We start from the raw sequence: 25,072 nt of genomic DNA, 5'->3' as shown, positions 1-25,072 counted from the left end.
TCGAGATTCGGCACCCGCGGCGGTGATTTTCGAGATGCGGCACCCGCGGGGCTGATTTTTGAGATTCGGCACCGGCGGCGGTGATTTTCGTGATTCGTTACCCGCGGGACTGATTTTCGAGATTCGGCACCCGCGGCGGTGATTTTTGAGATTCGGCACCCGCGGGGCTGATTTTTGAGATTCGGCACCTGCGGGGCTGATTTTCGAGATTTCGCACCCGCAGTGGTGATTTTCGAGATTCGGCACCTGCGGGGCTGATTTTCGACATTCGGCACCCGCGGGGCTGATTTTCGAGATTCGGCACCCGCGGCAGTGATTTTCGAGATTCGACACCCGCGAGGCTGATTTACGAGATTTGGTACCCGCGGCAGTGTTTTTTGAGATTCGGCACCTGCGGCAGTGATTTTTGAGATTCGGCACCCGCGGGGCTGATTTTCGAAATTCGAGACCGGCGGCAGTGATTTTCGAGATTCGGCACCCGCGGGGCTGATTTTCGAGATTCGGCACCCGCGGCGGTGATTTTCGAAATTCGGCACCCGCGGGGCTGATTTTCGAGGATTGGCACCCACGGTGGTGATTTTCGAGATTCGGCACCCGCGGCGGTGATTTTCGAGATTCGGCACCTGCGGGGCTGATTTTTGAGATTCGGCACCTGCGGGGCTGATTTTCGAGATTTGGCACCCGCAGTGGTGATTTTCGAGATTCGGCACCCGCAGCGGTGATTTTCGAGATTCGGCACCCGCGGGGCTGATTTTCAAAGATTGGCACCCACGGTGGTGATTTTCAAGATTCGGCACCCGCGGGGCTGATTTTCGAGATTCGGCACCCGCGGTGCTGATTTTCGAGATTCGGCACCCGCGGCACTGATTTTCGAGATTCGGCACCCGCGGGGCTGATTTTCAAAGATTGGCACCCACGGTGGTGATTTTCAAGATTCGGCACCCGCGGGGCTGATTTTCGAGATTCGGCACCCGCGGTGCTGATTTTCGAGATTCGGCACCCGCGGGGCTGATTTTCGAGATTCGGCACCCGCGGCACTGATTTTCGAGATTCGGCACCCGCGGGGCTGATTTTCAAGATTCGGCTCCCGCGGGGCTGATTTTCGAGATTCGGAACCCGCGGCACTGATTTTCGAGATTCGGCACCCGCGGGGCTGATTTTCGAGATTCGGCACCCGCGGCGGTGATTTTCGAGATTCGGCACCCGCGGGGCTGATTTTTGAGATTCGGCACCCGCGAGGATGATTTACGAGATTTGGCACCCGCGGCACTGATTTTCGAGATTCGGCACCCGCGGGGCTGATTTTCGAGATTCGGCACCCGCGGGGCTGATTTTCGAGATTCGGAACCCGCGTGACTGATTTTCGAGATTTGGCACCCGCGGCGGTGATTTTCGAGATTCGGCACCCGCGGGGGGCTGATTTTCGAGATTCGGCACCCGCGGCGGTGATTTTTGAGATTCGGAAACGGTGGGCTGATTTTTGAGATTCGGCACCCGCGGCGGTGATTTTCGAGATTCGGCACCCGCGGGGCTGATTTTCGAGATTCAGCACCCGCGGCTGTGATTTTTGAGATTCGGCAGCCGCGGCGCTGATTTTTCAGTTTCGCCACCCGCGGGGCTGATTTTCGAGATTCGGCACCCGCGGCAGTGATTTTCGAAATTCGACACCCGCGAGGCTGATTTACGAGATTTGGTACCCGCGGCAGTGATTTTTGAGATTCGGCACCCGCGGCAGTGATTTTCGAGATTCGGCACCCGCGGGGCTGATTTTCGAGATTCGGCACCCTTGGCGGTGATTTTCGAAAGTCGGCACCCGCGGGGCTGATTTTCGAGGATTGGCACCCACGGTGGTGATTTTCGAGATTCGGCACCCGCGGGGCTGATTTTCGAGATTCGGTACCCGCGGCAGTGATTTTCGAGATTCGGCACCCGCGGCACTGATTTTCGAGATTCGGCACCTGCGGGGCTGATTTTCGAGATTCGGCACCCGCGGGACTGATTTTCGAGATTCGGCACCCGCGGGGCTGATTTTCGAGATTCGGCACCCGCGGGGCTGATTTTCGAGATTCGGCACCCGCAGGGCTGATTTTCGAGATTCGGCACCCGCGGCGGTGATTTTCGAGATGCGGCACCCGCGGGGCTGATTTTTGAGATTCGGCACCGGCGGCGGTGATTTTCGTGATTCGTTACCCGCGGGACTGATTTTCGAGATTCGGCACCCGCGGCGGTGATTTTTGAGATTCGGCACCCGCGGGGCTGATTTTTGAGATTCGGCACCTGCGGGGCTGATTTTCGAGATTTCGCACCCGCAGTGGTGATTTTCGAGATTCGGCACCTGCGGGGCTGATTTTCGACATTCGGCACCCGCGGGGCTGATTTTCGAGATTCGGCACCCGCGGCAGTGATTTTCGAGATTCGACACCCGCGAGGCTGATTTACGAGATTTGGTACCCGCGGCAGTGTTTTTTGAGATTCGGCACCTGCGGCAGTGATTTTTGAGATTCGGCACCCGCGGGGCTGATTTTCGAAATTCGAGACCGGCGGCAGTGATTTTCGAGATTCGGCACCCGCGGGGCTGATTTTCGAGATTCGGCACCCGCGGCGGTGATTTTCGAAATTCGGCACCCGCGGGGCTGATTTTCGAGGATTGGCACCCACGGTGGTGATTTTCGAGATTCGGCACCCGCGGGGCTGATTTTCGAGATTCGGTACCCGCGGCAGTGATTTCCGAGATTCGGCACCCGCGGCACTGATTTTCGAGATTCGGCACCCGCGGGGCTGATTTTCGAGATTCGGCACTCACGGGGCTGATTTTTGAGATTCGGCACCCACGGCACTGATTTTCGAGATTCGGCACCTGCGGGGCTGATTTTCGAGATTCGGCACCCGCGGGGCTGATTTTCGAGATTCGGCACCCGCAGGGCTGATTTTCGAGATTCGGCACCCGCGGCGGTGATTTTCGAGATTCGGCACCCGCGGGGCTGATTTTCGAGATTCGGCACCCGCGGCGGTGATTTTCGAAATTCGGCACCCGCGGGGCTGATTTTTGAGATTCGGCACCGGAGGCGGTGATTTTTGTGATTCGTTACCCGCGGGACTGATTTTCGAGATTCGGCACCCGCGGCACTGATTTTCAAGATTGGGCACCCGCGGGGCTGATTTTTGAGATTCGGCACCCGCGGCGGTGCTTTTCGAGATTCGGCACTTGCGGTGGTGATTTTCGAGATTCGTCAACCGCGGCACTGATTTTCGACATTCGGCACCCGCGGCACTGATTTTCGAGATTTGGCACCCGCGGGGTTGATTTTCGAGATTCGGCACCCGCGGCACTGATTTTCGAGATTCGGCACCCGCGGCACTGATTTTCGAGATTCGGCACCCGCGGGGCTGATTTTTTAGATTCGGCACCCGCGGCGGTGATTTTTGAGATTCGGCACCCGCGGGGCTGATTTTCGAGGATTGGCACCCACGGTGGTGATTTTCGAGATTCGGCACCCGCGGGGCTGATTTTCGAGATTCGGCACCCGCGGGGCTGATTTTCGAGATTCGGCACCCGCGGCACTGATTTTCGAGATTCGGCACCCGCGGGGCTGATTTTCGAGATTCGGCACCCGCGGGACTGATTTTCGAGATTCGGCACCCGCGGGGCTGATTTTCGAGATTCGGCACCCGCGGGGCTGATTTTCGAGATTCGGCACCCGCAGGGCTGATTTTCGAGATTCGGCACCCGCGGGAGTGATTTTTGAGATTCGGCACCCGCGGGGCTGATTTTCGAGATTCGGCACCCGCAGCGGTGATTTTCGAGATTCGGCACCCGCGGGGCTGATTTTCAAAGATTGGCACCCACGGTGGTGATTTTCGAGATTCGGCACCCGCGGGGCTGATTTTCGAGATTCGGCACCCGCGGTGCTGATTTTCGAGATTCGGCACCCGCGGCACTGATTTTCGAGATTCGGCACCCGCGGGGCTGATTTTCGAGATTCGGCACCCGCGGCACTGATTTTCGAGATTCGGCACCCGCGGCACTGATTTTCGAGATTCGGCACCCGCGGGGCTGATTTTTTAGATTCGGCACCCGCGGCGGTGATTTTTGAGATTCGGCACCCGCGGGGCTGATTTTCGAGGATTGGCACCCACGGTGGTGATTTTCGAGATTCGGCACCCGCGGGGCTGATTTTCGAGATTCGGCACCCGCGGGGCTGATTTTCGAGATTCGGCACCCGCGGCACTGATTTTCGAGATTCGGCACCCGCGGGGCTGATTTTCGAGATTCGGCACCCGCGGGACTGATTTTCGAGATTCGGCACCCGCGGGGCTGATTTTCGAGATTCGGCACCCGCGGGGCTGATTTTCGAGATTCGGCACCCGCGGGAGTGATTTTTGAGATTCGGCACCCGCGGGGCTGATTTTCGAGATTCGGCACCCGCAGCGGTGATTTTCGAGATTCGGCACCCGCGGGGCTGATTTTCAAAGATTGGCACCCACGGTGGTGATTTTCGAGATTCGGCACCCGCGGGGCTGATTTTCGAGATTCGGCACCCGCGGTGCTGATTTTCGAGATTCGGCACCCGCGGCACTGATTTTCGAGATTCGGCACCCGCGGGGTTGATTTTCGAGATTCGGCACCCGCGGCACTGATTTTCGAGATTCGGCACCCGCGGCACTGATTTTCGAGATTCGGCACCCGCGGGGCTGATTTTTTAGATTCGGCACCCGCGGCGGTGATTTTCGAGATTCGGCACCCGCGGGGCTGATTTTCGAGATTCGGTACCCGCGGCACTGATTTTCGAGATTCGGCACCCGCGGGGCTGATTTTCGAGATTCGGCACCCGCGGGGCTGATTTTCGAGATTCGGCACCCGCGGCACTGATTTTCGAGATTCGGCACCCGCGGGGCTGATTTTCGAGATTCGGCACCCGCGGGACTGATTTTCGAGATTCGGCACCCGCGGGGCTGATTTTCGAGATTCGGCACCCGCAGGGCTGATTTTCGAGATTCGGCACCCGCGGGAGTGATTTTTGAGATTCGGCACCCGCGGGGCTGATTTTCGAGATTCGGCACCCGCGGCGGTGATTTTCGAGATTCGGCACCCGTGGGGCTGATTTTCAAAGATTGGCACCCACGGTGGTGATTTTCGAGATTCGGCACCCGCGGGGCTGATTTTCGAGATTCGGCACCCGCGGCACTGATTTTCGAGATTCGGCACCCGCGGGGCTGATTTTCAAGATTCGGCTCCCGCGGGGCTGATTTTCGAGATTCGGAACCCGCGGCACTGATTTTCGAGATTCGGCACCCGCGGCGGTGATTTTTGAGATTCGGCACCCGCGGCGGTGATTTTCGAGATTCGGCACCCGCGGGGCTGATTTTTGAGATTCGGCACCCGCGAGGATGATTTACGAGATTTGGCACCTGCGGCAGTGATTTTCGAGATTCGGCACCCGCGGCAGTGATTTTTGAGATTCGGCACCCGCGGGGCTGATTTTCGAAGATTGGCACCCACGGTGGTGATTTTCGAGATTCGGCACCCTCGGGGCTGATTTTCGAGATTCGGCACCCGCGGGGCTGATTTTCGAGATTCGGCACCCGCGGTGCTGATTTTTGAGATTCGGCACCCGCGAGGCTGATTTTCGAGATTCGGCACCCGCGGGGCTGATTTTCGAGATTTGGCACCCGCGGCACTGATTTTCGAGATTCGGCACCCGCGGGGCTGATTTTTGAGATTCGGCACCCGCGGGGCTGATTTTCGAGATTCGGCACCCGCGGGGCTGAATTTCGAGATTCGGAACCCGCGGCACTGATTTTCGAAATTCGGCACCCGCGGGACTGATTTTCGAGATTTGGCACCCGCGGCGGTGATTTTCGAGATTCGGCACCCGCGGGGGGCTGATTTTCGAGATTCGCCACCCGCGGCGGTGATTTTTGGGATTCGGAAACGGCGGGCTGATTTTTGAGATTCGGCACCCGCGGCGGTGATTTTCGAGATTCGGCACCCGCGGGGCTGATTTTTGAGATTCGGCGCCCGCGGCTGTGATTTTTGAGATTCGGCAGCCGCGGCGCTGATTTTTCAGTTTCGGCACCCGCTGGGCTGATTTTCGAGATTCGGCACCCGCGGGGCTGATTTTCGAGATTCGGCACCCGCGGGGCTGATTTTCGAGATTCGGCACCCGCAGCACTGATTTTCGAGATTCGGCACCCGCGAGGCTGATTTTCGAGATTCGGCACCCGCGGGGCTGATTTTCGAGATTCGGCACCCGCGGCAGTGATTTTCGAGATTCGGCACCCGCGGGGCTGATTTTCGAGATTCGGCACCCGCGGCAGTGATTTTCGAGATTCGGCACCCGCGGGGCTGATTTTCGAGATTCGGCACTCGCGGCGGTGATTTTCGAGATTCGGCACCTGCGGGGCTGATTTTCGAGATTCGGCACCCACAGGGCTGATTTTCGAGATTCGGGACCCGCGGCAGTGATTTTCGAGATTCGGCACCCGCGAGGCTGATTTACGAGATTTGGCACCCGCGGCAGTGATTTTCGAGATTCGGCACCCGCGGCAGTGATTTTTGAGATTCGGCACCCGCGGAGCTGATTTTCGAGATTCGGCACCCGCAGCGGTGATTTTCGAGATTCGGCACCCGCGGGGCTGATTTTCAAAGATTGGCACCCACGGTGGTGATTTTCGAGATTCGGCACCCGCGGGGCTGATTTTCGAGATTCGGCACCCGCGGCACTGATTTTCGAGATTCGGCACCCGCGGGGCTGATTTTCAAGATTCGGCTCCCGCGGGGCTGATTTTCGAGATTCGGAACCCGCGGCACTGATTTTCGAGATTCGGCACCCGCGGCGGTGATTTTCGAGATTCGGCACCCGCGGCGGTGATTTTCGAGATTCGGCACCCGCGGGGCTGATTTTTGAGATTCGGCACCCGCGAGGATGATTTACGAGATTTGGCACCTGCGGCAGTGATTTTCGAGATTCGGCACCCGCGGCAGTGATTTTTGAGATTCGGCACCCGCGGGGCTGATTTTCGAAGATTGGCACCCACGGTGGTGATTTTCGAGATTCGGCACCATCGGGGCTGATTTTCGAGATTCGGCACCCGCGAGGCTGATTTTCGAGATTCGGCACCCGCGGGGCTGATTTTCGAGATTTGGCACCCGCGGCACTGATTTTCGAGATTCGGCACCCGCGGGGCTGATTTTTGAGATTCGGCACCCGCGGGGCTGATTTTCGAGATTCGGCACCCGCGGGGCTGATTTTCGAGATTCGGAACCCGCGGCACTGATTTTCGAAATTCGGCACCCGCGGGACTGATTTTCGAGATTTGGCACCCGCGGCGGTGATTTTCGAGATTCGGCACCCGCGGGGGGCTGATTTTCGAGATTCGCCACCCGCGGCGGTGATTTTTGGGATTCGGAAACGGCGGGCTGATTTTTGAGATTCGGCACCCGCGGCGGTGATTTTCGAGATTCGGCACCCGCGGGGCTGATTTTCGAGATTCGGCGCCCGCGGCTGTGATTTTTGAGATTCGGCAGCCGCGGCGCTGATTTTTCAGTTTCGGCACCCGCTGGGCTGATTTTCGAGATTCGGCACCCGCGGGGCTGATTTTCGAGATTCGGCACCCGCGGGGCTGATTTTCGAGATTCGGCACCCGCAGCACTGATTTTCGAGATTCGGCACCCGCGAGGCTGATTTTCGAGATTCGGCACCCGCGGGGCTGATTTTCGAGATTCGGCACCCGCGGCAGTGATTTTCGAGATTCGGCACCCGCGGGGCTGATTTTCGAGATTCGGCACCCGCGGCAGTGATTTTCGAGATTCGGCACCCGCGGGGCTGATTTTCGAGATTCGGCACTCGCGGCGGTGATTTTCGAGATTTGGCACCTGCGGGGCTGATTTTCGAGATTCGGCACCCACAGGGCTGATTTTCGAGATTCGGGACCCGCGGCAGTGATTTTCGAGATTCGGCACCCGCGAGGCTGATTTACGAGATTTGGCACCCGCGGCAGTGATTTTCGAGATTCGGCACCCGCGGCAGTGATTTTTGAGATTCGGCACCCGCGGAGCTGATTTTCGAGATTCGGCACCCGCAGCGGTGATTTTCGAGATTCGGCACCCGCGGGGCTGATTTTCGAGATTCGGCACCCGCGGTGCCGATTTTCGAGATTCGGCACCCGCGGCACTGATTTTCGAGATTCGGCACCCGCGGGGCTGATTTTCGAGATTCGGCACCCGCGGCGCTGATTTTCGAGATTCGGCACCCGCGGGGCTGATTTTCGAGATTCGGCACCCGCGGGGCTGATTTTCGAGATTCGGAACCCTCGGGGCTGATTTTCGAAGATTGGCACCCACGGTGGTGATTTTCGAGATTCGGCACCCTCGGGGCTGATTTTTGAGATTCGGCACCCGCGGGGCTGATTTTCGAGATTCGGCACCCGCGGGGCTGATTTTTGAGATTCGGCACCCGCGGGGCTGATTTTCGAGATTCGGCACCCGCGGGGCTGATTTTCGAGATTCGGCACCCGCGGCACTGATTTTTGAGATTCGGCACCCGCGGGGCTGATTTTCGAGATTCGGCACCCGCGGGGCTGATTTTCGAGATTCGGAACCCGCGGCACTGATTTTCGAGATTCGGCACCCGCGGGACTGATTTTCGAGATTTGGCACCCGCGGCGGTGATTTTCGAGATTCGGCACCCGCGGCGGTGATTTTTGAGATTCGGAAACGGCGGGCTGATTTTTGAGATTCGGCACCCGCGGGGCTGATTTTCAAGATTCGGCACCCGCGGCTGTGATTTTTGAGATTCGGCAGCCGCGGCGCTGATTTTTCAGTTTCGGCACCCGCTGGGCTGATTTTCGAGATTCGGCACCCGCGGGGCTGATTTTCGAGATTCGGCACCCGCGGGGCTGATTTTCGAGATTCGGCACCCGCAGCACTGATTTTCGAGATTCGGCACCCGCGAGGCTGATTTTCGAGATTCGGCACCCGCGGGGCTGATTTTCGAGATTCGGCACCCGCGGCAGTGATTTTCGAGATTCGGCACCCGCAGGGCTGATTTTCGAGATTCGGCACCCGCGGCAGTGATTTTCGAGATTCGGCACCCGCGGGGCTGATTTTCGAGATTCGGCACCCGCGGGGCTGATTTTCGAGATTCGGCACTCGCGGGGGTGATTTTTGAGACTCGGCACCCGCGGGGCTGATTTTCGAGATTTGGCACCCACGGTGGTGATTTTCAAGATTCGGCACCCGCGGCGGTGATTTTCAAGATTCGGCACCCGCGGGGCTGATTTTCGAGATTCGGCACCAGTGGCGGTGATTTTCGAGATTCGGCACCCGCGGGGCTGATTTTCGAGATTCGGCACTCGTGGCGGTGATTTTCGAGATTCGGCACCTGCGGGGCTGATTTTCGAGATTCGGCACCCGCGGGGCTGATTTTCAAAGATTGGCACCCACGGTGCTGATTTTCGAGATTCGGCACCCGCGGGGCTGGATTTTGAGATTCGGCACCCGCGGGGCTGATTTTCGAGATTCGGCACCCGCGGGGCTGATTTTCGAGATTCGGCACCCGCGGCGCTGATTTTCGAGATTTGGCACCCGCTGAGCTGATTTTCAAGATTCGGCACCCGCGGGGCTGATTTTCGAGATTCGGAACCCGCGGCACTGATTTTCGAGATTCGGCACCCGCGGCACTGATTTTCGAGATTCGGCACCCGCGGGGCTGATTTTCGAGATTCGGCACCCGCGGCGGTGATTTTTGAGATTCGGCACCCGCGGCACTGATTTTCGAGATTCGGCACCCGCGGGGCTGATTTTCGAGATTCGGCACCCGCGGCGGTGATTTTTGAGATTCGGCACCCGCGGCGCTGATTTTCGAGATTCGGCACCCGCGGGGCTGATTTTCGAGATTTGGTACCCGCGGCAGTGATTTTTGAGATTCGGCACCCGAGGCAGTGATTTTCGAGATTCGGCACCCGCGAGGCTGATTTACGAGATTTGGTACCCGCGGCAGTGATTTTTGAGATTCGGCACCCGCGGCAGTGATTTTTGAGATTCGGCACCCGCGGGGCTGATTTTCGAGATTCGGCACCCGCGGGGCTGATTTTTGAGATTCGGCACCTGCGGGGCTGATTTTCGAGATTTAGCACCCGCAGTGGTGATTTTCGAGATTCGGCACCCGCGGCGGTGATTTTTCAAAATTCGGCACCTGCGGGGCTGATTTTCGAGGATTGGCACCCACGGTGGTGATTTTCGAGATTCGGCACCCACGGGGCTGATTTTCGAGATTCGGTACCCGCGGCAGTGTTTTTTGAGATTCGGCACCTGCGGCAGTGACTTTTGAGATTCGGCACCCGTGGGGCTGATTTTCGAGATTCGGCACCCGCGGGGCTGATTTTTGAGATTCGGCACCTGCGGGGCTGATTTTCGAGATTCGGGACCCGCGGCAGTGATTTTCGAGATTCGGCACCCGCGGGGCTGATTTTCGAGATTCGGCACCCGCGGCGGTGATTTTCGAAATTCGGCACCCGCGGGGCTGATTTTCGAGGATTGGCACCCACGGTGGTGATTTTCGAGATTCGGCACCCGCGGGGCTGATTTTCGAGATTCGGTACCCGCGGCAGTGATTTTCGAGATTCGGCACCCGCGGCACTGATTTTCGAGATTCGGCACCCGAGGGGCTGATTTTCGAGATTCGGCACCCGCGGGGCTGATTTTTGAGATTCGGCACCCGCAGGGCTGATTTTCCAGATTCGGAACCCGCGGCAGTGATTTTCGAGATTCAGCACCTGCGGGGCCTATTTTCGAGATTTGGCACCCGCGGTGGTGATTTTCAAGATTCGGCACCCGCGGGGCTGATTTTCGAGATTCGGCACCCGCGGGGCTGATTTTCCAGATTCGGAACCCGCGGCAGTGATTTTCGAGATTCAGCACCTGCGGGGCCTATTTTCGAGATTTGGCACCCGCGGTGGTGATTTTCAAGATTCGGCACCCGCGGCACTGATTTTCGAGATTTGGCACCCGCGGGGTTGATTTTCGAGATTCGGCACCCGCGGCGGTGATTTTTGAGATTCGGCACCCGCGGGGCTGATTTTCGAGGATTGGCACCCACGGTGGTGATTTTCGAGATTCGGCACCCGCGGGGCTGATTTTCGAGATTCGGCACCCGCGGGGCTGATTTTCGAGATTTGGCACCCGAGGCAGTGATTTTCGAGATTCGGCACTCGCGGGGATGATTTTTGAGATTCGGCACCCGCGGCACTGATTTTCGAGATTCGGCACCCGCGGCACTGATTTTCAAGATTCGGCACCCGCGGGGCTGATTTTCGAGATTCGGCACCCGCGGGACTGATTTTCGAAATTCGGCACCCGCGGGGCTGATTTTCGAGATTCGGCACCCGCGGGGCTGATTTTCGAGATTCGGCACCCGCGTGGCTGATTTTCGAGATTCGGCACCCGCGGGGCTGATTTACGAGATTTGGCACCCGCGGCAGTGATTTTCGAGAATCGGCACCCGCGGCAGTGATTTTTGAGATTCGGCACCCGCGAGGCTGATTTTTGAGATTCGGCACCCGCGGGGCTGATTTTCGAAGATTGGCACCCACGGTGGTGATTTTCGAGATTCGGCACCCTCGGGGCTGATTTTTGAGATTCGGCACCCGCGGGGCTGATTTTCGAGATTCGGCACCCGCGGGGCTGATTTTCGAGATTCGGCACCCGCGGCACTGATTTTCGAGATTCGGCACCCGCGGGGCTGATTTTCGAGATTCGGCACCCTCGGGGCTGATTTTCGAGATTCGGCACCCGCGGCGGTGATTTTTGAGATTCGGAAACGGCGGGCTGATTTTCGAGATTCGGCACCCGCGGCGGTGATTTTCGAGATTCGGCACCCGCAGCACTGATTTTCGAGATTCGGCACCCGCAGCACTGATTTTCGAGATTCGGCACCCGCGAGGCTGATTTTCGAGATTCGGCACCTGCGGGGCTGATTTTCGAGATTCGGCACCCGCGGCAGTGATTTTCGAGATTCGGCACCCGCGGGGCTGATTTTCGAGATGCGGCACCCGCGGGGCTGATTTTCGAGATTCGGCACTCGCGGGGGTGATTTTTGAGATTCGGCACCCGCGGGGCTGATTTTCGAGATTTGGCACCCACGGTGGTGATTTTCAAGATTCGGCACCCGCGGCGGTGATTTTCAAGTTTCGGCACCCGCGGCGGTGATTTTCAAGATTCGGCACCCGCGGGGCTGATTTTCGAGATTCGGCACCAGTGGCGGTGATTTTCGAGATTCGGCACCCGCGGGGCTGATTTTCGAGATTCGGCACTCGCGGCGGTGATTTTCGAGATTTGGCACCCGCGGCACTGATTTTCGAGATTTGGCACCCGCGGGGTTGATTTTCGAGATTCGGCACCCTCGGGGCTGATTTTCGAGATTCGGCACCCGCGGCGGTGATTTTTGAGATTCGGAAACGGCGGGCTGATTTTCGAGATTCGGCACCCGCGGCACTGATTTTCGAGATTCGGCACCCGCGGCGGTGATTTTTGAGATTCGGAAACGGCGGGCTGATTTTCGAGATTCGGCACCCGCGGCGGTGATTTTCGAGATTCGGCACCCTCGGGGCTGATTTTCGAGATTCGGCACCCGCGGCGGTGATTTTTGAGATTCGGAAACGGCGGGCTGATTTTCGAGATTCGGCACCCGCGGCGGTGATTTTCGAGATTCGGCACCCGCGGCACTGATTTTCGAGATTCGGCACCCGCAGCACTGATTTTCGAGATTCGGCACCCGCGAGGCTGATTTTCGAGATTCGGCACCTGCGGGGCTGATTTTCGAGATTCGGCACCCGCGGCAGTGATTTTCGAGATTCGGCACCCGCGGGGCTGATTTTCGAGATGCGGCACCCGCGGGGCTGATTTTCGAGATTCGGCACTCGCGGGGGTGATTTTTGAGATTCGGCACCCGCGGGGCTGATTTTCGAGATTTGGCACCCACGGTGGTGATTTTCAAGATTCGGCACCCGCGGCGGTGATTTTCAAGTTTCGGCACCCGCGGCGGTGATTTTCAAGATTCGGCACCCGCGGGGCTGATTTTCGAGATTCGGCACCAGTGGCGGTGATTTTCGAGATTCGGCACCCGCGGGGCTGATTTTCGAGATTCGGCACTCGCGGCGGTGATTTTCGAGATTTGGCACCCGCGGCACTGATTTTCGAGATTTGGCACCCGCGGGGTTGATTTTCGAGATTCGGCACCCGCGGCAGTGATTTTTGAGATTCGGCACCCGCGAGGCTGATTTTCGAGATTCGGCACCCGCGGGGCTGATTTTCGAAGATTGGCACCCACGGTGGTGATTTTCGAGATTCGGCACCCTCGGGGCTGATTTTTGAGATTCGGCACCCGCGGGGCTGATTTTCGAGATTCGGCACCCGCGGGGCTGATTTTCGAGATTCGGCACCCGCGGCACTGATTTTCGAGATTCGGCACCCGCGGGGCTGATTTTCGAGATTCGGCACCCTCGGGGCTGATTTTCGAGATTCGGCACCCGCGGCGGTGATTTTTGAGATTCGGAAACGGCGGGCTGATTTTCGAGATTCGGCACCCGCGGCGGTGATTTTCGAGATTCGGCACCCGCGGCACTGATTTTCGAGATTCGGCACCCGCAGCACTGATTTTCGAGATTCGGCACCCGCGAGGCTGATTTTCGAGATTCGGCACCTGCGGGGCTGATTTTCGAGATTCGGCACCCGCGGCAGTGATTTTCGAGATTCGGCACCCGCGGGGCTGATTTTCGAGATGCGGCACCCGCGGGGCTGATTTTCGAGATTCGGCACTCGCGGGGGTGATTTTTGAGATTCGGCACCCGCGGGGCTGATTTTCGAGATTTGGCACCCACGGTGGTGATTTTCAAGATTCGGCACCCGCGGCGGTGATTTTCAACTTTCGGCACCCGCGGCGGTGATTTTCAAGATTCGGCACCCGCGGGGCTGATTTTCGAGATTCGGCACCAGTGGCGGTGATTTTCGAGATTCGGCACCCGCGGGGCTGATTTTCGAGATTCGGCACTCGCGGCAGTGATTTTCGAGATTCGGCACCCGCGGGGCTGATTTTCGAGATTCGGCAGCCGCGGGACTGATTTTCGAGATTCGGCACCCGTTGGGCTGATTTTCGAGATTCGGCACCCACGGGGCTGATTTTCGAGATTCGGCACCCGCGGCACTGATTTTCGAAATTCGGCACCCGCGGGGCTGATTTTTGAGATTCGGCACCCGCGGGGCTGATTTTCGAGGATTGGCACCCACGGTGGTGATTTTCGAGATTCGGCACCCGCGGGGCTGATTTTCGAGATTCGGCACCCGCGGGGCTGATTTTCGAGATTTGGCACCCGAGGCAGTGATTTTCGAGATTCGGCACTCGCGGGGATGATTTTCGAGATTCGGCACCCGCGGCACTGATTTTCGAGATTCGGCACCCGCGGGGCTGATTTTCGAAATTCGGCACCCGCGGCACTGATTTTCGAGATTCGGCACCCGCGTGGCTGATTTTCGAGATTCGGCACCCACGGGGCTGATTTTCGAGATTTGGCACCCGCGGCACTGATTTTCGAGATTTGGCACCCGCGGGGTTGATTTTCGAGATTCGGCACCCGCGGCACTGATTTTCGAAATTCGGCACCCGCGGGGCTGATTTTTGAGATTCGGCACCCGCGGGGCTGATTTTCGAGGATTGGCACCCACGGTGGTGATTTTCGAGATTCGGCACCCGCGGGGCTGATTTTCGAGATTCGGCACCCGCGGGGCTGATTTTCGAGATTTGGCACCCGAGGCAGTGATTTTCGAGATTCGGCACTCGCGGGGATGATTTTCGAGATTCGGCACCCGCGGCACTGATTTTCGAGATTCGGCACCCGCGGGGCTGATTTTCGAGATTCGGCACCCGCGGCACTGATTTTCGAGATTCGGCACCCGCGGGGCTGATTTTCGAGATTCGGCACCCGCGGGGCTGATTTTCGAGATTCGGCACCCGCGGGACTGATTTTCGAGATTCGGCACCCGCGGGGCTGATTTTCGAGATTCGGCACCCGCGGGGCTGATTTTCGAGATTCGGCACCCGCGGGGCTGATTTTCGAGATTCGGCACCCGCGGGGCTGATTTTCGAGATTCGGCACCCGCGAGGATGATTTACGAGATTTGGCACCTGCGGCAGTGATTTTCGAGATTCGGCACCCGCGGCAGTGATTTTTGAGATTCGGCACCCGCGAGGCTGATTTTCGAGATTCGGCACCCGCGGGGCTGATTTTCGAAGATTGGCACCCACGGTGGTGATTTTCGAGATTCGGCACCCGCGGGGCTGATTTTCGAGATTCGGCACCCGCGGTGCTGATTTTTGAGATTCGGCACCCGCGGGGCTGATTTTCGAGATTCGGCACACGCGGGGCTGATTTCCGAGATTCGGCACCCGCGGCACTGATTTTCGAGATTCGGCACCCGCGGGGCTGATTTTCGAGATTCGGCACCCGCAGCACTGATTTTCGAGATTCGGCACCCGCGAGGCTGATTTTCGAGATTCGGCACCTGCGGGGCTGATTTTCGAGATTCGGCACCCGCGGCAGTGATTTTCGAGATTCGGCACCCGCGGGGCTGATTTTCGAGATGCGGCACCCGCGGGGCTGATTTTCGAGATTCGGCACTCGCGGGGGTGATTTTTGAGATTCGGCACCCGCGGGGCTGATTTTCGAGATTTGGCACCCACGGTGGTGATTTTCAAGATTCGGCACCCGCGGCGGTGATTTTCAAGTTTCGGCACCCGCGGCGGTGATTTTCAAGATTCGGCACCCGCGGGGCTGATTTTCGAGATTCGGCACCAGTGGCGGTGATTTTCGAGATTCGGCACCCGCGGGGCTGATTTTCGAGATTCGGCACTCGCGGCAGTGATTTTCGAGATTCGGCACCCGCGGGGCTGATTTTCGAGATTCGGCAGCCGCGGGACTGATTTTCGAGATTCGGCACCCGTTGGGCTGATTTTCGAGATTCGGCACCCACGGGGCTGATTTTCGAGATTTGGCACCCGCGGCACTGATTTTCGAGATTTGGCACCCGCGGGGTTGATTTTCGAGATTCGGCACCCGCGGCACTGATTTTCGAAATTCGGCACCCGCGGGGCTGATTTTTGAGATTCGGCACCCGCGGGGCTGATTTTCGAGGATTGGCACCCACGGTGGTGATTTTCGAGATTCGGCACCCGCGGGGCTGATTTTTGAGATTCGGCACCCGCGGGGCTGATTTTCGAGATTCGGCACGCGAGGCAGTGATTTTCGAGATTCGGCACTCGCGGGGATGATTTTCGAGATTCGGCACCCGCGGCACTGATTTTCGAGATTCGGCACCCGCGGGGCTGATTTTCGAGATTCGGCACCCGCGGGACTGATTTTCGAGATTCGGCACCTGCGGGGCTGATTTTCGAGATTCGGCACCCGCGGGGCTGATTTTCGAGATTCGGCACCCGCGGGGCTGATTTTCGAGATTCGGCACCCGCGGGGCTGATTTTCGAGATTCGGCACCCGCGAGGATGATTTACGAGATTTGGCACCTGCGGCAGTGATTTTCGAGATTCGGCACCCGCGGCAGTGATTTTTGAGATTCGGCACCCGCGAGGCTGATTTTCGAGATTCGGCACCCGCGGGGCTGATTTTCGAAGATTGGCACCCACGGTGGTGATTTTCGAGATTCGGCACCCGCGGGGCTGATTTTCGAGATTCGGCACCCGCAGCACTGATTTTCGAGATTCGGCACCCGCGAGGCTGATTTTCGAGATTCGGCACCTGCGGGGCTGATTTTCGAGATTCGGCACCCGCGGCAGTGATTTTCGAGATTCGGCACCCGCGGGGCTGATTTTCGAGATGCGGCACCCGCGGGGCTGATTTTCGAGATTCGGCACTCGCGGGGGTGATTTTTGAGATTCGGCACCCGCGGGGCTGATTTTCGAGATTTGGCACCCACGGTGGTGATTTTCAAGATTCGGCACCCGCGGCGGTGATTTTCAAGTTTCGGCACCCGCGGCGGTGATTTTCAAGATTCGGCACCCGCGGGGCTGATTTTCGAGATTCGGCACCAGTGGCGGTGATTTTCGAGATTCGGCACCCGCGGGGCTGATTTTCGAGATTCGGCACTCGCGGCAGTGATTTTCGAGATTCGGCACCCGCGGGGCTGATTTTCGAGATTCGGCAGCCGCGGGACTGATTTTCGAGATTCGGCACCCGTTGGGCTGATTTTCGAGATTCGGCACCCACGGGGCTGATTTTCGAGATTTGGCACCCGCGGCACTGATTTTCGAGATTTGGCACCCGCGGGGTTGATTTTCGAGATTCGGCACCCGCGGCACTGATTTTCGAAATTCGGCACCCGCGGGGCTGATTTTTGAGATTCGGCACCCGCGGGGCTGATTTTCGAGGATTGGCACCCACGGTGGTGATTTTCGAGATTCGGCACCCGCGGGGCTGATTTTTGAGATTCGGCACCCGCGGGGCTGATTTTCGAGATTCGGCACGCGAGGCAGTGATTTTCGAGATTCGGCACTCGCGGGGATGATTTTCGAGATTCGGCACCCGCGGCACTGATTTTCGAGATTCGGCACCCGCGGGGCTGATTTTCGAGATTCGGCACCCGCGGGACTGATTTTCGAGATTCGGCACCTGCGGGGCTGATTTTCGAGATTCGGCACCCGCGGGGCTGATTTTCGAGATTCGGCACCCGCGGGGCTGATTTTCGAGATTCGGCACCCGCGGGGCTGATTTTCGAGATTCGGCACCCGCGAGGATGATTTACGAGATTTGGCACCTGCGGCAGTGATTTTCGAGATTCGGCACCCGCGGCAGTGATTTTTGAGATTCGGCACCCGCGAGGCTGATTTTCGAGATTCGGCACCCGCGGGGCTGATTTTCGAAGATTGGCACCCACGGTGGTGATTTTCGAGATTCGGCACCCTCGGGGCTGATTTTCGAGATTCGGCACCCGCGGTGCTGATTTTTGAGATTCGGCTCCCGCGGGGCTGATTTTCGAGATTCGACACCCGCGGGGCTGATTTTCGAGATTCGGCACCCGCGGCACTGATTTTCGAGATTCGGCACCCGCGGGGCTGATTTTCGAGATTCGGCAACCGCGGGGCTGATTTTCGAGATTCGGAACCCGCGGCACTGATTTTCGAGATTCGGCACCCGCGGGACTGATTTTCGAGATTTGGCACCCGCGGCGGTGATTTTCGAGATTCGGCACCCGCGGGGGGCTGATTTTCGAGATTCGGCACCCGCGGCGGTGATTTTCGAGATTCGGCACCCGCGGGGCTGATTTTCGAGATTCGGCACCCGCGGGGCTGATTTTCGAGATTCGGCACCCGCGGGACTGATTTTCGAGATTCGGCACCCGCGGGGCTGATTTTCGAGATTCGGCACCCGCGGGGCTGATTTTCGAGATTCGGCACCCGCGGGGCTGATTTTCGAGATTCGGCACCCGCGGGGCTGATTTTCGAGATTCGGCACCCGCGAGGATGATTTACGAGATTTGGCACCTGCGGCAGTGATTTTCGAGATTCGGCACCCGCGGCAGTGATTTTTGAGATTCGGAAACGGCGGGCTGATTTTCGAGATTCGGCACCCGCGGCGGTGATTTTCGAGATTCGGCACCCGCGGGGCTGATTTTCGAGATTCGGCACCCGCGGGGCTGATTTTCGAGATTCGGCACGCGAGGCAGTGATTTTCGAGATTCGGCACTCGCGGGGATGATTTTCGAGATTCGGCACCCGCGGCACTGATTTTCGAGATTCGGCACCCGCGGGGCTGATTTTCGAGATTCGGCACCCGCGGCACTGATTTTCGAGATTCGGCACCCGCAGGGCTGATTTTCGAGATTCGGCACCCGCGGGACTGATTTTCGAGATTCGGCACCTGCGGGGCTGATTTTCGAGATTCGGCACCCGCGGGGCTGATTTTCGAGATTCGGCACCCGCGAGGATGATTTACGAGATTTGGCACCTGCGGCAGTGATTTTCGAGATTCGGCACCCGCGGCAGTGATTTTTGAGATTCGGCACCCGCGAGGCTGATTTTCGAGATTCGGCACCCGCGGGGCTGATTTTCGAAGATTGGCACCCACGGTGGTGATTTTCGAGATTCGGCACCCTCGGGGCTGATTTTCGAGATTCGGCACCCGCGGCACTGATTTTCGAGATTCGGCACCCGCGGGGCTGATTTTCGAGATTCGGCAACCGCGGGGCTGATTTTCGAGATTCGGAACCCGCGGCACTGATTTTCGAGATTCGGCACCCGCGGGACTGATTTTCGAGATTTGGCACCCGCGGCGGTGATTTTCGAGATTCGGCACCCGCGGGGGGCTGATTTTCGAGATTCGGCACCCGCGGCGGTGATTTTCGAGATTCGGCACCCGCGGGGCTGATTTTCGAGATTCGGCACCCGCGGGGCTGATTTTCGAGATTCGGCACCCGCGGGACTGATTTTCGAGATTCGGCACCCGCGGGGCTGATTTTCGAGATTCGGCACCCGCGGGGCTGATTTTCGAGATTCGGCACCCGCGGGGCTGATTTTCGAGATTCGGCACCCGCGGGGCTGATTTTCGAGATTCGGCACCCGCGAGGATGATTTACGAGATTTGGCACCTGCGGCAGTGATTTTCGAGATTCGGCACCCGCGGCAGTGATTTTTGAGATTCGGAAACGGCGGGCTGATTTTCGAAATTCGGCACCCGCGGCGGTGATTTTCGAGATTCGGCACCCGCGGGGCTGATTTTCGAGATTCGGCACCCGCGGGGCTGATTTTCGAGATTCGGCACCCGCGGGACTGATTTTCGAGATTCGGCACCCGCGGGGCTGATTTTCGAGATTCGGCACCCGCGGGGCTGATTTTCGAGATTCGGCACCCGCGGGGCTGATTTTCGAGATTCGGCACCCGCGGGGCTGATTTTCGAGATTCGGCACCCGCGAGGATGATTTACGAGATTTGGCACCTGCGGCAGTGATTTTCGAGATTCGGCACCCGCGGCAGTGATTTTTGAGATTCGGCACCCGCGAGGCTGATTTTCGAGATTCGGCACCCGCGGGGCTGATTTTCGAAGATTGGCACCCACGGTGGTGATTTTCGAGATTCGGCACCCTCGGGGCTGATTTTTGAGATTCGGCACCCGCGGGGCTGATTTTCGAGATTCGGCACCCGCGGTGCTGATTTTTGAGATTCGGCACCCGCGGGGCTGATTTTCGAGATTCGGCATCCGCGGGGCTGATTTTCGAGATTCGGCACCCGCGGCACTGATTTTCGAGATTCGGCACCCGCGGGGCTGATTTTCGAGATTCGGCAACCGCGGGGCTGATTTTCGATATTCGGAACCCGCGGCACTGATTTTCGAGATTCGGCACCCGCGGGACTGATTTTCGAGATTTGGCACCCGCGGCGGTGATTTTCGAGATTCGGCACCCGCGGGGGGCTGATTTTCGAGATTCGGCACCCGCGGGACTGATTTTCGAGATTCGGCACCCGCGAGGCTGATTTTCGAGATTCGTCACCCGCGGGGCTGATTTTCGAGATTTGGCACCCGCGGCACTGATTTTCGAGATTCGGCACCCGCGGGGCTGATTTTTGAGATTCGGCACCCGCGGGGCTGATTTTCGAGATTCGGCACCCGCGGGGCTGATTTTCGAGATTCGGAACCCGCGGCACTGATTTTCGAAATTCGGCACCCGCGGGACTGATTTTCGAGATTTGGCACCCGCGGCGGTGATTTTCGAGATTCGGCACCCGCGGGGGGCTGATTTTCGAGATTCGCCACCCGCGGCGGTGATTTTTGGGATTCGGAAACGGCGGGCTGATTTTTGAGATTCGGCACCCGCGGCGGTGATTTTCGAGATTCGGCACCCGCGGGGCTGATTTTCGAGATTCGGCGCCCGCGGCTGTGATTTTTGAGATTCGGCAGCCGCGGCGCTGATTTTTCAGTTTCGGCACCCGCTGGGCTGATTTTCGAGATTCGGCACCCGCGGGGCTGATTTTCGAGATTCGGCACCCGCGGGGCTGATTTTCGAGATTCGGCACCCGCAGCACTGATTTTCGAGATTCGGCACCCGCGAGGCTGATTTTCGAGATTCGGCACCCGCGGGGCTGATTTTCGAGATTCGGCACCCGCGGCAGTGATTTTCGAGATTCGGCACCCGCGGGGCTGATTTTCGAGATTCGGCACCCGCGGCAGTGATTTTCGAGATTCGGCACCCGCGGGGCTGATTTTCGAGATTCGGCACTCGCGGCGGTGATTTTCGAGATTTGGCACCTGCGGGGCTGATTTTCGAGATTCGGCACCCACAGGGCTGATTTTCGAGATTCGGGACCCGCGGCAGTGATTTTCGAGATTCGGCACCCGCGAGGCTGATTTACGAGATTTGGCACCCGCGGCAGTGATTTTCGAGATTCGGCACCCGCGGCAGTGATTTTTGAGATTCGGCACCCGCGGAGCTGATTTTCGAGATTCGGCACCCGCAGCGGTGATTTTCGAGATTCGGCACCCGCGGGGCTGATTTTCGAGATTCGGCACCCGCGGTGCCGATTTTCGAGATTCGGCACCCGCGGCACTGATTTTCGAGATTCGGCACCCGCGGGGCTGATTTTCGAGATTCGGCACCCGCGGCACTGATTTTTGAGATTCGGCACCCGCGGGGCTGATTTTCGAGATTCGGCACCCGCGGGGCTGATTTTCGAGATTCGGCACCCGCGGGGCTGATTTTCGAAGATTGGCACCCACGGTGGTGATTTTCGAGATTCGGCACCCTCGGGGCTGATTTTCGAGATTCGGCACCCGCGGTGCTGATTTTTGAGATTCGGCTCCCGCGGGGCTGATTTTCGAGATTCGACACCCGCGGGGCTGATTTTCGAGATTCGGCACCCGCGGCACTGATTTTCGAGATTCGGCACCCGCGGGGCTGATTTTCGAGATTCGGCAACCGCGGGGCTGATTTTCGAGATTCGGAACCCGCGGCACTGATTTTCGAGATTCGGCACCCGCGGGACTGATTTTCGAGATTTGGCACCCGCGGCGGTGATTTTCGAGATTCGGCACCCGCGGGGGGCTGATTTTCGAGATTCGGCACCTGCGGCGGTGATTTTCGAGATTCGGCACCCGCGGGGCTGATTTTCGAGATTCGGCACCCGCGGGGCTGATTTTCGAGATTCGGCACCCGCGGGACTGATTTTCGAGATTCGGCACCCGCGGGGCTGATTTTCGAGATTCGGCACCCGCGGGGCTGATTTTCGAGATTCGGCACCCGCGGGGCTGATTTTCGAGATTCGGCACCCGCGGGGCTGATTTTCGAGATTCGGCACCCGCGAGGATGATTTACGAGATTTGGCACCTGCGGCAGTGATTTTCGAGATTCGGCACCCGCGGCAGTGATTTTTGAGATTCGGAAACGGCGGGCTGATTTTCGAGATTCGGCACCCGCGGCGGTGATTTTCGAGATTCGGCACCCGCGGGGCTGATTTTCGAGATTCGGCACCCGCGGGGCTGATTTTCGAGATTCGGCACGCGAGGCAGTGATTTTTGAGATTCGGCACTCGCGGGGATGATTTTCGAGATTCGGCACCCGCGGCACTGATTTTCGAGATTCGGCACCCGCGGGGCTGATTTTCGAGATTCGGCACCCGCGGCACTGATTTTCGAGATTCGGCACCCGCGGGGCTGATTTTCGAGATTCGGCACCCGCGGGACTGATTTTCGAGATTCGGCACCTGCGGGGCTGATTTTCGAGATTCGGCACCCGCGGGGCTGATTTTCGAGATTCGGCACCCGCGAGGATGATTTACGAGATTTGGCACCTGCGGCAGTGATTTTCGAGATTCGGCACCCGCGGCAGTGATTTTTGAGATTCGGCACCCGCGAGGCTGATTTTCGAGATTCGGCACCCGCGGGGCTGATTTTCGAAGATTGGCACCCACGGTGGTGATTTTCGAGATTCGGCACCCTCGGGGCTGATTTTCGAGATTCGGCACCCGCGGCACTGATTTTCGAGATTCGGCACCCGCGGCGGTGATTTTCGAGATTCGGCACCCGCGGGGCTGATTTTCGAGATTCGGCACCCGCGGGGCTGATTTTCGAGATTCGGCACCCGCGGGACTGATTTTCGAGATTCGGCACCCGCGGGGCTGATTTTCGAGATTCGGCACCCGCGGGGCTGATTTTCGAGATTCGGCACCCGCGGGGCTGATTTTCGAGATTCGGCACCCGCGGGGCTGATTTTCGAGATTCGGCACCCGCGAGGATGATTTACGAGATTTGGCACCTGCGGCAGTGATTTTCGAGATTCGGCACCCGCGGCAGTGATTTTTGAGATTCGGAAACGGCGGGCTGATTTTCGAAATTCGGCACCCGCGGCGGTGATTTTCGAGATTCGGCACCCGCGGGGCTGATTTTCGAGATTCGGCACCCGCGGGGCTGATTTTCGAGATTCGGCACCCGCGGGACTGATTTTCGAGATTCGGCACCCGCGGGGCTGATTTTCGAGATTCGGCACCCGCGGGGCTGATTTTCGAGATTCGGCACCCGCGGGGCTGATTTTCGAGATTCGGCACCCGCGGGGCTGATTTTCGAGATTCGGCACCCGCGAGGATGATTTACGAGATTTGGCACCTGCGGCAGTGATTTTCGAGATTCGGCACCCGCGGCAGTGATTTTTGAGATTCGGCACCCGCGAGGCTGATTTTCGAGATTCGGCACCCGCGGGGCTGATTTTCGAAGATTGGCACCCACGGTGGTGATTTTCGAGATTCGGCACCCTCGGGGCTGATTTTTGAGATTCGGCACCCGCGGGGCTGATTTTCGAGATTCGGCACCCGCGGTGCTGATTTTTGAGATTCGGCACCCGCGGGGCTGATTTTCGAGATTCGGCATCCGCGGGGCTGATTTTCGAGATTCGGCACCCGCGGCACTGATTTTCGAGATTCGGCACCCGCGGGGCTGATTTTCGAGATTCGGCAACCGCGGGGCTGATTTTCGAGATTCGGAACCCGCGGCACTGATTTTCGAGATTCGGCACCCGCGGGACTGATTTTCGAGATTTGGCACCCGCGGCGGTGATTTTCGAGATTCGGCACCCGCGGGGGGCTGATTTTCGAGATTCGGCACCCGCGGGACTGATTTTCGAGATTCGGCACCCGCGAGGCTGATTTTCGAGATTCGGCACCCGCGGGGCTGATTTTCGAGATTTGGCACCCGCGGCACTGATTTTCGAGATTCGGCACCCGCGGGGCTGATTTTTGAGATTCGGCACCCGCGGGGCTGATTTTCGAGATTCGGCACCCGCGGGGCTGATTTTCGAGATTCGGAACCCGCGGCACTGATTTTCGAAATTCGGCACCCGCGGGACTGATTTTCGAGATTTGGCACCCGCGGCGGTGATTTTCGAGATTCGGCACCCGCGGGGGGCTGATTTTCGAGATTCGCCACCCGCGGCGGTGATTTTTGGGATTCGGAAACGGCGGGCTGATTTTTGAGATTCGGCACCCGCGGCGGTGATTTTCGAGATTCGGCACCCGCGGGGCTGATTTTCGAGATTCGGCGCCCGCGGCTGTGATTTTTGAGATTCGGCAGCCGCGGCGCTGATTTTTCAGTTTCGGCACCCGCTGGGCTGATTTTCGAGATTCGGCACCCGCGGGGCTGATTTTCGAGATTCGGCACCCGCGGGGCTGATTTTCGAGATTCGGCACCCGCAGCACTGATTTTCGAGATTCGGCACCCGCGAGGCTGATTTTCGAGATTCGGCACCCGCGGGGCTGATTTTCGAGATTCGGCACCCGCGGCAGTGATTTTCGAGATTCGGCACCCGCGGGGCTGATTTTCGAGATTCGGCACCCGCGGCAGTGATTTTCGAGATTCGGCACCCGCGGGGCTGATTTTCGAGATTCGGCACTCGCGGCGGTGATTTTCGAGATTTGGCACCTGCGGGGCTGATTTTCGAGATTCGGCACCCACAGGGCTGATTTTCGAGATTCGGGACCCGCGGCAGTGATTTTCGAGATTCGGCACCCGCGAGGCTGATTTACGAGATTTG

The sequence above is a fragment of the Ranitomeya imitator genome, chromosome 10 (assembly GCF_032444005.1).
Source record: "Ranitomeya imitator isolate aRanImi1 chromosome 10, aRanImi1.pri, whole genome shotgun sequence".
Taxonomy (NCBI): Eukaryota; Metazoa; Chordata; class Amphibia; order Anura; family Dendrobatidae; genus Ranitomeya; species Ranitomeya imitator.
Note: the sequence above shows the minus strand (reverse complement) of the source record.